The sequence below is a fragment of the Puntigrus tetrazona genome, unplaced genomic scaffold (assembly GCF_018831695.1).
Source record: "Puntigrus tetrazona isolate hp1 unplaced genomic scaffold, ASM1883169v1 S000001179, whole genome shotgun sequence".
NCBI lineage: Eukaryota > Metazoa > Chordata > Actinopteri > Cypriniformes > Cyprinidae > Puntigrus > Puntigrus tetrazona.
This window is the reverse complement of record NW_025048765.1, coordinates 485,957-497,210: the sequence shown is the minus strand read 5'-3', so window position 1 is coordinate 497,210 and position 11,254 is coordinate 485,957. Positions and strand designations below refer to the sequence as shown.

Genomic DNA, 11,254 nt, shown 5'->3' with positions numbered 1-11,254 from the left:
TGTAAGTTAGCGGGTCTGGCCAGTTGTCATAACACTTACAGTGAATTAAGGTGAAATACTGAGGTAAGTTAATCACATTTAGCCGAAGTTACCTAACTTAGAAACGTGTGTTCCGATGATGTATGTAACTTTAGAGACAGTCCCTAAATTCACAGACCTACGTTAAAACTGAGTTAAGAAACATCACTCTTGAGAACATCTTTTGAATTCAATTTTCAAGTTTGTTGTCTGCATTAGAGGTGTATTGGAGTTTTCTCTTAAGATTGCCGTAGTAGCAGTGCAAATAACAGGTGAGTTCCATTAAAAGTGACCATATTTTTCCTTGATGTGCCCTTGCCAGAATTTCTATATTCAATCATTTCAATCAATCATTTTTATTTATATAGCGCTTTTAACAACACCGGTTGCATAAAAGCACTGTACAGTTTAAAATAGAAGAATACAATGACAGGGATGTATAATGACGAGAGTAAACAATTTGTTATTAAATGCAGAGACGGTCTCTGTAATCAATTTGATGATAATCACTAGAAGTTAAGTGTCCCCAACAAAGCAAGCCAGAGGCGACAGTGGCAAGGAACCAAAACCCTATCCATATAGAATGGAGAAAAAAAAAACCTTGGGAGAAACCAGACTCAGTTGGGGCCAGTTCTCGTCTGACCGAACGCCCAGCACTTAACTTCCAGTTCAATTTTAAACGCAGCTGTGTCAGATAGTGTAAATGACTTAGTGTGTATGTGTGTGTGCATCAGGATCTGGTGATCTGTCCACGGTGCACATCTAGGTGTTCTGGTCTCTGATGAACATAATCTCTAGGTGCTGATCCACCATCTAGTCTGGATACAAACTGTGAAACAGATTAAGAAAGAAACAGGACTAATATTAGCGTAGATGCCATTCTTTTTACGATGTCACAAGTACATCATATTTTGTTCCCGGTTCCAGCAAATCTAACTAATGCTGCCTAAAAATCCTTTAATGGATTTGAATAACAAAAAGTGTGTTGGTGTGTTATGTGTAGGCTAAGTTAAAAAGATGTGTCTTTAATCTAGATTTAAACTGGCAGAGTGTGTCTGCTTCCCGAACAGAGTTAGGGAGATTGTTCCAAAGTTTAGGTGCTATAGGATCTGCCGCCCGCAGTTGATTTTGATATTCTAGGTATTATCAAATGGCCAGAGTTTTGGGAATGCAGCGGATGGGCAGTACTATAATGTGATAAGAGCTCACTCAAGTATTGAGGAGCTAAACCATTCAGGGCTTTATAGGTAATAAGATTTTAAAATCTATTCGATATTTGATCCAGTGCGATTTGGAGCCAGTGCAGTGTTGACAGAACCGGGCTAATATGATCATACTTCCTAGTTCTAGTAAGGACTCTAGCTGCTGCGTTTTGGACTAGCTGAAGTTTGTTTATCAAGCGTGCAGAACAACCACCCAATAAAGCATTACAATAATCTAACCTTGAGGTCATAAACGCATGAATTAATATTTCTGCATTAGAGGTTGAAAGCATAGGTCGTAATTTAGATTTAAAAAAAATCTGTTGTTAGTTTTGAAGAGTTGTCATGACATCCATTTGTAATATTCCTGTAAAGAATACTCCAGTCTATTTAATTATGGTTATTTCTAAAAATAAGCAGGACAAAAAAAATTTATCCTGTGATTAAAAAAGTAAATAGTAGATTTAATATTTGGTTACAAAGGGATTTATCTCTTGCCATGGCCATGCTCTGTTGGCTAAAGCAGAAGGTACTTCTAGGCTCACTTTTGTTGCTTCTTCAATTCAATCAGATATAGTAATATAAATAAGATAAATAAGATAATTGATCAAATCTTACACTTATCTGACTTATCTGACTGACTCTCATCTGTATGTTGCATTGCATGAAATAAATTATGGCACAATAAAAGACGTAGGAGATGGAAATAACACAAACAAATTTTATTTTCACGGAAGAAGTCCAGTAAATCTGCAGCGCGGAGCATTCACTCTCTCCTGCACTTTGACTGTAACACAACAGCTGGGTTATTTTGTCAGTTGGAGGGGTATATAGCAAGCCCGAAATTATTCATACACTAATTATTCATGAATTCTGACTTTGTTACTTTTATTTAACCAGCATGTTTAGCTTTTTTGACTGGAAATTACACAGGCTTCTCCCAAAAGACAAGATGATGTACAAGAGGCATAATTGTGGAAAAAACATTTATTTGCATTTGAACAAAAAGTGGCACGTCCAAATTTATTCATACCCTCTGCAAACGGGCACAGTCTATGGGAAAATCCAAAGTTCTATATTATTATATTATTATTAACTTGAGGTGGCGCACGAAGCATGGGCACTGGAGGCGGCGCCGGCACTGGAGGCAGCGCACGGCAGGCGGCCATCTTGGGAAGCGGCGCTGGGCAGGCGGCCATCTTGGGAAGCGGCGCTGGGCAGGCGGCCATCTTGGGAAGTGGCGCTGGGCAGGCAGCCATCTTGGGAAGCGGCTCTGGGAAGGCGGTGGCCATTTTGGGAAGCGGCTCTGGGAAGGCGGCGGCCATCTTGTGCAGCGGCTCGGGGATGGCGGCCTTCTTGGGAAGCGGCTCGTGGAAGGCGTAGAGGTAAGCCATGTCCAGATATTCCTGGGTATAGTCCTCAAATGTTCGGGTGCCCTGCTTGAGGGTTAGTAGCGATATTGCAAGGCGCCTACCTGGCCATGGATCAGGTGAAAAGCCGCTGGATCCTGGTGTGAGGTTGCATTCTGTCAAGATTGAGGGGTCTGAGGCGTGCAGATCCATTCGCAGACTTTTATTGAGCAAAGGCATGGTCAAAGCAGGCACAGCAAACAGGTGTATCAGGGGCAAGGCAACAACAAAATCCAAATACAGGCAGAGGTCGGGTCAGGCAGCAAACAATCACAGAATCAGAAGACAGTCAGGGTCAAAACCAAGGAATCTAAGACTCGGGAAACACAAGGAAACTCGGGAAACAACAATAGTACAGGCGAACAATGCAACCTGCAGGTGAGGCGCCTGCTACAGTATTTATAGTCTGGGAACAGGAAGTAGCAGCAGAGGGAATGATCACTGATCATCCAGAGGTAAGGGCTCCCTCTGCTGCTTGGTGGCATCTTCATTTCACATAGCCTTCGACCCTAAGAACACCATGGAGCTAATCACTAAAAATGAATGGGAAAACATACCAGTACAGACTTTAAAAAAGCTGGTCAGAAATTATAGGAAGCGTTTGATTGCTGTAATAGCCAGTAAAAGCTTTTCTAATGATTACTGGTTCTAATGATTATTAATGAATAATTTTGGACATGCCAGTTTTTGTTCAAATGTAAATAAGATGTCACAATAATGCCACTTGTACATTGTCCTATTATCAGAAGTCTGTGTCATATCCAGTAAAAAAAAAACAAAACAAAACAAAAAAAAAAAAAACACTTGCTGGTTGAAAGTAACTTTCCAAGTTTCTCCAGTGCAGTGGGAACCAGGGGTAATGGGTAGGTGAATTTGACTGCGTGATCATTGAGCATGAGCTGGGAGGAGTTCGGGGAGGCCATGGAAAATGACTATCGGACGGCCTCAAAGAGGTTCTGGCAAACCGTCAGACGCCTCAGAAAAGGGAAGCAGTTCCCTGCCAACACCATATACAGTGCTGGTGGGAACCTGCTAACCTCGACTGGGGATATTGTCGGGCGGTGGAAGGAATACTTTGAGGATCTCCTCAATCCCGCCAACTCGTCTTCCACTGAGGGAGCAGAGGCCGGGGACCTGGGGGGGACTCGACCATCACCCTGGCTGATGTCACTGAGGTTGTTGAGAAGCTCCTCGGTGGCAAGGCACCAGGTGTGGACGAGATCCGCCCGGAGTACCTCAGGTCTCTGGATGTTGTAGGGCTGTCTTGGCTGACACGCCTCTGCAGCATCGCGTGGACGCGGGGGACAGTGCCTCTGGACTGGCAGACCAGGGGTGGTGGTTCCTCTTTTTAAGAAGGGGGACCGGAGGGTGTGCTCCAACTATAGGGGGATCACACTTCTCAGCCTCCCTGGGAAAGTCTATGCCAGGGTACTGGAGAGGAGAATCCACACCAATAGTTGAACCTCAGCTTCAAGAGGAACAATGCGGGTTTCGTCCTGGACGTGGAACACTGGACCAGCTCTATACCCTCTTCAGGATGCTGGAGGGTTCTTGGGAGTTTGCCCAACCAGTCCACATGTGTTTTGTGGATTTGGAGAAGGCATTCGACCGGGTTCCTCGTAGTGTCCTGTGGGGGGTGCTCTGGGAATATGGGATAAGGGGCTCTTTGCTAAGGGCTGTCCGATCCCTGTATGATCAGAGCAGGAGCTTGGTTCGCATTGCCGGCATTAAGTCAGACTTGTTCCCAGTGCATGTTGGACTCCGATAGGGCTGCCCTTTGTCACCAGTCCTGTTCATTATTTTTATGGACAGGATTTCTAGGCGCAGCCGTGGGCCGGAGGGGGTCTGGTTTGGTGACCAGAGAATAGCTTCTCTGCTTTTTGCTGATGATGTTGTTCTGTTGGCTGCATCTGGCCAAGACCTACAATGTGCGCTGGGGCGGTTTGCAGCTAAGTGTGAAGCGGCTGGGATGTGAATCAGCACCTCTAAGTCTGAGGCCATGGTTCTCAGTCGGACAAGGGTGGCTTGCCCCCTTCAGGTTGGTGGGGAGTTCCTGCCTCAGGTGGAGGAGTTTAAGTATCTTGGGGTCTTGTTCACGAGTGAGAAGAAGAAGAAGAAGTAGAAGAAGAAGATCATTGAGCATGCGATAGTCTATACAGGGCCTCATCTCATCTCTCATCTTCAGGAGGAATGGGTGTGGCAGTGACTCTCTGGGCTTTCGACAGTGGTAGAGTGGCAGGGTAATTGTGGCAGTGGAACCTTGATAACAGAAGACAGACAGGTTGCATGACAGAATGTACTCAATTGAAGCACCTTACCAGTCTTCCAGTTAATGCTTGGTTGGTGTAACTCAAGCTAGGGGCGACCCAGTATAATGTCCATTGTGGCATCCTCCAGGACCAGCAGGATGATGGTTTGAGTGTGGTGTAATCATAGGTTTCCGGGACTGGTGGTGAAGCAGAGGCATTCTCAGATAGAAGAGAGCAGGCTGAAAGGTGTTGAGCGACATTCGTTGCTTTTCTGAGGAACACTTCTAATCCCACATTATCATTATAGATAGCCATCTGCTGGTGAATGGCAGGATTGAGTCCTTGGCGGAACACTGGGAGGAGGGCGGTGTCATTCCAACCGCTACGAATCGCATGTGTGCGAAAACATAAGACATATTCATGCACGGGAAGGTCTGCCTGCCGGAGTTGAAGGAGCTTATCGTGAACAGTCACGCTGGTTAAGGACTGGCCAAACACCTCCTTGAAGTGCTCTAGGAGCTTTCTAGTGAGTCTAGATGTTGACTGTTTGCAGTCCAAAGTGCCTCCGCCCATTGAAGCGCTCTTCCGGTTAGCAGAGAGATAACAAAATCTATTTTACCCCGTTCTGTGGAAGAGAGGTGTGGCTGCATCTCTAGGTACAAAGAGCTCTGAAGTGGAAAGCCCGCACATAAGGTAGAATCTCTGGCGAACGTAGTGGGTCAGGCAATCGGGCTAGCAGGGTTAGTAGGTGAGGTAATAGCATTGCGAAGAGCATGAACAAGAGTTCAGAATGAGTCAATCGCTGCACCCTCTTGGGGATCCATCATTAAATCCCTTTCCTTTACTTCTCTGTTAGGGGCTGATCATCTGTCACAATCTGGTCAAGGAGACAGACACTGAAAGGTTTTCAAAAAGGTAAGTCTTTTTAATAGAACAACTTAAGAGCAGTGTACAGCCAATCACAAATATAAGCAGATCGCTCAAACTAAGAATATCAATAAGGTATGTAAAAGTCTTTCCTTTTCTTTAGAAGGAGAATCGTCGAGGGACAGGCACCTTCCGGCAGGCAGACAGGACGAGCAGACGGGCAGACAGACAGACTGGATGACGACCAGAGTTTGGGGAATGTAACCTTGTGAACAGCCATGGAAGGAATGGTGAAAGCATGTTTTTTAGAGAGGCAGGTGAGTGGCTACAGGTGCTTAGGTGATTAGAATTCCAGTGATTGGTATCATGACCAGGTGATGGGTTTGGTGGATGAAGGAAGTGATGACATGACAATGTACAATAGATTAAATATATTTATTTAATCTATTAGCTAGTATTTTTGTGAAATTTTTCATGTCCGAGTTTAATAATGCAATAGGCCTATAAGATGAAGGCTCAGTCTCATCTCTACCCTCTTTCAATCTTTCAATATTAGTGAAATATTAACATTGTATAATGTGTCAGGAAATTTTGGTGTTTCAAAAGGGGAGCCAGCTCCCCAGAATACTTTTTATATAAATAGGAAGTATTCTGGGGAGTTGGCTCCCCTTTTGCTCCGGATCTTTCTCTGATTTAATTATTTCAATACCAAAACCGCCTGGCCCTGCTGCCTTGCTGTTAGAGGAAGATTTTATAGCATCAACAATCTCTTGAATAGTGATGTTAGAATTTAAGGTCTCACGAGCGTCATCACTCAATTTAAGAAGATTCAAGGGCCCAATCCATTTAGAAATAAATGTGTATAATTGTGTATATCCCCTCTTGCTTAGAAAGTGTATAATTGTTCATAATATTCCCTGAAACTATCGTTTATACTTTTAGGATCCACAATAATGTCCCCAGTTTTTTATCTAATTTTATGTATAGCTTTATTAGCATATAAGCTCCTCAGCTGTCGAGCCATCAGTTTATAATCAATCAATCAATCATTTTTATTTATATAGCGCTTTTAACAACACAGGTTGCATCAAAGCACTGTACAGTATAATGACAGGGATGTATAATGACGAAAGTGACCAATTTCTTATTAAATGCAGAGACGGTCTCTGTAATCAATTCAACGATAGTCACTAGAAGTTAAGTGTCCCCAACCAAGCAAGCCAGAGGCGACAGCGGCAAGGAAACAAAACCCCATGCATACAGAATGGAGAAAAAAAAAAACCTTGGGAGAAACCAGACTCAGTTGGGGTCAGTTCTCCTCTGACCGGACACCCAGCACTTAACTTCCAGTTCAATTTTAAACGCTGCTGTGTCAGGTAGTGTAAATGACTTAGTGTGTGTGTGTGTGTGTGTGTGCATCAGGATCTGGTGATTGGTCCACGGGGCGCATCTAGGTTTTCTGGTCTCTGATGAACATAATCTCTGGGTGCTGATCCACCATCTAGTCTGGATACAAACTGTGAAAACAGATTGAGAAAGAAACAGGACTAATATTAGCGTAGATGCCATTCTTTTTACGATGTCACAAGTACATCGTATTGTAGGAGTAGTGTTCCCGGTTCCAGCAAATCTAAGTAATGCAGCCTAAAAATCCTTTAACGGATTTGAATAATAAAAGGTGTGTTGGTGTGTTATGTGTAGGCTAAGTTAAAAAGATGTGTCTTTAATCTAGATTTAAACTGGCAGAGTGTGTCTGCTTCCCGAACAGAGTTAGGGAGATTGTTCCAGATTTTAGGTGCTAGATAGGAAAAGGATCTGCCGCCCGCAGTTGATTTTGATATTCTAGGTATTATCAAATGGCCAGAGTTTTGAGAACGCAGCGGACGTGCAGGACTATAATGTGATAAGAGCTCGCTCAAGTATTGAGGAGCTAAACCATTCAGGGCTTTATAGGTAATTAATAAGATTTTAAAATCTATTCGATGTTTGATAGGGAGCCAGTGCAGTGTTGACAGAACCGGGCTAATATGATCATACTTCCTAGTTCTAGTGAGGACTCTGGCTGCTGCGTTTTGGACTAGCTGAAGTTTGTTTATTAAGCGTGCAGAACAACCACCCAATAAAGCATTGCAATAATCTAACCTTGAGGTCATAAACGCATGAATTAATATTTCTGCATTAGAGGTTGAAAGCATAGGTCGTAATTTAGATATATATTTTTAAGATGGAAAAACGCAGTTTTACAGATGCTAGAAACATGATTTTCAAAGGAAAGATTGCGGTCAAACAGCACACCTAGGTTCCTAACTGATGATGAAGAATTAACAGAGCAGCCATCAAGTGATAGGCTGTGTTCTAGATTATTATATGTGGGGTTTTTAGGTCCAATTATTAGCACCTCTGTTTTTTCAGAATTTAACATTAAGAAGTTACTCATCATCCAGCTTTTTATATCGACTATGCATTCTGTTAGATTCTCAATTTGGTGTGTATCACCAGGCTGCGCTGAAATATAGAGCTGAGTATCATCAGCATAGCAGTGAAAGCTAACACCATGACTCCTGATAATATCTCCCAGAGGTAACATGTAAAGGTTGAAAAGTAACGGTCCTAGCACTGAGCCTTGAGGAACTCCGTATTTCACTTTTGATCGATATGATACCTCCTCATTTAATGCCACAAACTGATAGCGGTCAGATAGATATGATGTAAGCCATGCTAAGGCGCTTCCTCTAATGCCAACATAGTTTTCTAGTCTATCCAAGAGAATGTTGTGATCGATAGTATCGAATGCTGCGCTAAGATCTAATAGCACTAATAATGAGATAAAACCACGATCAGATGATAGAAGCAGGTCATTAGTAACTCTAATGAGAGCAGTCTCAGTACTATGGTACGGTCTAAAACCTGATTGGAAATCCTCACAGACACCATTTTTTTCTAAAAAGGAATACAGTTGTGAGGATACTACCTTTTCTAGTATCTTTGACAGAAAAGGGAGATTAGAGATTGGTCTTTGGGATCAAGATGTGGTTTCTTAATAAGAGGTTTAACTACAGCCAGTTTAAAGGTTTTGGGAACATAACCTAATGACAATGATGAATTAATAATGTTCAAAATAGGATCTATGACTTCTGGAAGCAGATCTTTTAATAGTTTAGATGGAATAGGGTCTAACATACATGTTGCTGGTTTAGATGATTTAACAATTTGTACAAGTCTTCTTCTCCTATAATAGAGAAAGAGTGTAATTTTTCCTTAGGGGTTCTAAAGCTCACTATCTGATGTGAAACTGTAGTTGACGGCTGCATAGTTACAATTTTATCTCTGATGGTATCAATCTTAGAAGTAAAGAAATTCATGAACTCATTGCAGCTATACTCTTGGGGCATATTAGCACCTGCTGATGCTTTATTTTTGTTAATTTAGTCACTGTACTGAATAAATACCGGGGTTGTGTTTGTTTTCTTCTAAAAGGGATGAAAAATAATCAGATCTTGCTATTTTTAATGCTTTTCTGTATGACAGCATACTCTCCCGCCAGGCAATACGAAATACTTCTAATTTGTTTTTCTCCACCTGCGCTCCATTTTCCGGGCTGCTCTTTAGGGTGCGTGTGTTGTCATTATACCATGGAGTCAGATTGTTTTCTTTTATCTTTTTAAGTGCAAAGGAGCAACTGTATCTAAAGTGCTAGAAAAAGAGAGTGCATGGTTTCTGTTACATCATCAAGTTTTTGCATCGTATTGGATGAACTAAGGAATTGAGATAAGTCAGGAAGGTTATTTAGAAAGCTTTCTTTTGTGGTGGAAGTGATGGTTCTACCATACTTGTAATAAGGTGCAGAGTTTACAGGTTTAACTATACAGAGTTCACACAAGACTAGATAGTGATCTGAAATGTCATCACTTTGCTGCAGTACTTCAACCATTTTAACATCTATTCCATGTGACAGTATTAGATCTAGAGTATGATTTTGACAATGAGTAGGTCCAGAGACGTGTTGTCTAACCCCAATGGAGTTTAAAATGTCTAAGAAAGCTGATCCTAATGAGTCTTTTTCATTATCAACATGGATATTAAAATCGCCAACAATTAAGACTTTATCTGCGGCCAGTACTAACTCAGTTAGAAAATCAGCAAATTCTTTAATGAAATCTGTGCTGTGCCCTGGTGGCCTGTATACAGTAGCCAGTACAAACATAACAGAAGATTTATCACTAGCACATGATTCTGTAGATAATGTTATATGCAGCACCAAAACTTCAAATGAGTTATACTTAAAGCCTGCCCTCTGAGAAGCCTGCCCTCTGAGAAGTACTAGGTTTATAAGGTTTATCCCAGAATATTATAACTCAAAATATTTTTGTCTTGTCCTCAACAGCTGATCCCATACCTGTCCAGATAGTGTAGTATTATATTCCTACTTTAACTTAAGGATATTCTGCAAGGTGGAAGGGCTAGAAGAAGTTCTATAAGAGGGTTCTAATTAAGATAATTCTTAATTCTATTTCGGAAAGGCGTTTACATCTGTCTTTCCTGGCCGATGACTCAAAAGAGATAATATGTCCCCTTATCACAGTTTTAAAAGATTTCCATAAAATGTGTAACTTCAGAATTATCATTCATTTAAAAAAAAAAATCAGATTTTTTTTCAGATATAAATTGTCAAAATGATGTATGAGAAAGTAGAGAGGGATAAAAACACCAGCAATGTTACTTACACTTATGGCCTAGGTCATAGTCATCTGTTTGAGGTAATCACATTTGATATAAGTTTGGAGTCTAACAAAAAATAGTCTATTCTAGAGAAAGACTTGTGACTTTGTGAAAAAAACTATAGTCTCTACCAGTGGGATGTGTCAGTCTCCATATACCAGCCAGGTTCATGGAGGACTTTAGGTTATTTAAAACTACAGAAGCAAAAGGCAACTGTCTTATTTGGGCTGAACTGTCCAAAACATTATCAAGTACACAATTAAAATTAAAGGTGATTAAGGTGATTGTAGGTATTAAGGTGATTGAAATCACCACCTACAATCACATGTGAATCAGTGAAATCAGACAGTAAATTAAATATATTAGTAAAGAAGGCAGGGTCATGAAAGTTCGGACCATATACATTAAGTTGTGTAACATGAAATGAATGAAGTTGAAGTTGAAGTTGAACGATATACGCACTTTGAAAACAAGCACGGTAAGAAAAAAAACGAACTTGCAGAAAAAGAAAACCAAGAACATTACACTCCTTCCCCCACCCCACTTTCCCATATAAAGTGAAAATACACATCCCTGAGAATCACTGAGGGGTTGCCAGACCATTGGAAAAGTAAACTACAGCTTAAGAGAAAAGCCATGAAACTCTCTCTCCAATCTCATGAATGCATACCATAAACAAAAAAAAACGGTTATATTAATGCTTCAGCCTAAGTTACTGCTGAGTAAGAGTCACCTACCATGTGCAGCCTGCATACATATAAGTTATATTCAAGACTAAAAAGGTGTGCTG

At 41.4% G+C, this 11,254-nt stretch overlaps 1 long non-coding RNA gene across 1 annotated transcript; it reads left to right on the top strand.

The window, feature by feature from the left end:
* Positions 1–2,501: 2,501 nt before the first annotated feature.
* LOC122341239 lies at positions 2,502–6,054 on the top strand. Its single transcript, XR_006250455.1, has 3 exons — positions 2,502–2,605; positions 5,735–5,793; positions 5,909–6,054. It is a non-coding gene; the product is annotated as an uncharacterized LOC122341239 (long non-coding RNA).
* The last annotated feature ends 5,200 nt before the right edge of the window (positions 6,055–11,254 follow it).